At 46.5% G+C, this 1,705-nt stretch overlaps 1 pseudogene; it reads left to right on the top strand.

Annotated features, from left to right (window-relative positions):
* The first annotated feature begins 6 nt into the window (after positions 1 to 6).
* Positions 7 to 1,676, top strand: LOC104870287 (annotated as a pseudogene).
* The last annotated feature ends 29 nt before the right edge of the window (positions 1,677 to 1,705 follow it).

The following is a 1,705-nucleotide window of genomic DNA, read 5'->3' as shown; positions in this document are numbered from 1 at the left end:
GGAGGACTTTATAAAAGACCATTTAATGAAGCTTTTGAAGAAGTACCCCTCCTGGTTGCTGTGTTCACATATGTGGAATATGGTGTCCTCACGCTCTTTGGATATCTTAGAGATTTCTTGAAGCACTGGAAAATTGAAAAATGTCACCATGCAACAGAAAGAGAAGAACAAAAGGGTTTGTGTCATTGTATCAGGATTTTGAAAACTTCTATACAGGGAACTCTGCATGTGTATAAGAGATAACCGGAATTGACCAATCTGTAATGTGCCTGGAGTGGACATCATGGAGAGACAGTCTCGTGATTATAACTGGTCATTCAAGTGTACAGGGAATATAATTAAAGGTGTTATAAACCTGGGTTCCTACAGCTATCTTGAATTGCACAGAACACTGGCTCATGTCAAGAGGCAGCTGCCAAAGACCTGGAGGAGTATGGAGCTGGAGTATGCTGCACTCAGCCGGAAATTGGAAACCTGGACAAGCATGAAGAACTAGAGAAGCTTGTAGCGAGGTTCTGGGGAGCAGAAGCTGCAGTGGCATATGGCGTGGGATTTGCAACAAATTCGATGAACATTCCTGCTCTGGTTGGCAAAGGTTGCCTTATTCTAAGTGATGAACTGAACCACACGTCACTCGTTCTAGGAGCCAGACTGTCGGGAGCAACTATTTGAATTTTCAAACACAACAATATGCAAAGTTTAGAGAAACTATTGAAAGATGACCATTGTGTATGGTTAGCCTCAGACACGAAGGCCCTGGAAGAATATTCTAGTCCTCGTGGAAGGTATATATAGTATGTAGGGGTCTATTGTTCACCTTCCTGAAGTGATTGCCCTCAAGAAGAAATGCAGAGCTTAACTGTATCTTGATGAGGCTCACAGCCCTTACAGGTCAAGGTGTGGTGGAGTACTTTGGCCTGGATCCTGAGGATGTAGACGTTATGAGGGGAACATTCACAAGGAGCTTCAGTGCTGCTGGACTCCTTGGAGAGGAGAAGGAGCTGATGGACCATCTGTTCTCCCACAGTGCAGTATATGCCACATCCCTGGTGCCACCTGCCTGTGGTGGAGCAGGTCATCACCTCTAACAAGTGCGTCGTGGGGCAGGATGGCACCAGCCTTGGCAAAGAGCATGTGCAGCAGTTAGCTGAAAATGCCAGGTATTTCAGGAGATGCCTGAAGGAGACGGGCTTTATTATTTATGGAAATGAAGATTCTCCAGTGGTGCCTTTGATGCTCTTTATGCCAGCCAAAATCGGGGCCTGTGGGCAGGAGGTGGTGAAGCAAACATTATATATTTGGATTTCCTGCTACCCCAACTATTGACTCCAGAGACAAGTTTTGCTTGTTGGTAGCCCATACCAAAGAAATACTCGATAAAGCTTTAAAGGAAATAGATGAAGTTGGGGACCTATAGCCACTGAAGTATTCCCATCATCGATTGGTACCTCTGATGGACAGAATGTTCAACAACAGGACTACTTACGAAGAAACAACACAGCCTTTCTGGTGCTCCCTTAGAGGAACTCTCCCCTGCCCAGGACAGTGTCTGGCCTTTCTGAGGTGGTTCTAGGGACCACATTTCTGTGGTTTTCCAGTCAGTCAGTCACTGACGGCAGTCGCTGGCTCACTCAGGCACTCAGTCACTCAGGCACTTACTCGGTCACTCCCTCTCTCCCTCCCTCCCTCCCTCCGTCACTCACTC

The sequence above is a fragment of the Fukomys damarensis genome, unplaced genomic scaffold (genome assembly GCF_012274545.1).
Source record: "Fukomys damarensis isolate Sample0158 unplaced genomic scaffold, DMR_v1.0_HiC HiC_scaffold_59682, whole genome shotgun sequence".
NCBI classification, from domain to species: Eukaryota; Metazoa; Chordata; class Mammalia; order Rodentia; family Bathyergidae; genus Fukomys; species Fukomys damarensis.
This window is presented reverse-complemented; position numbering and strand designations above follow the sequence as displayed.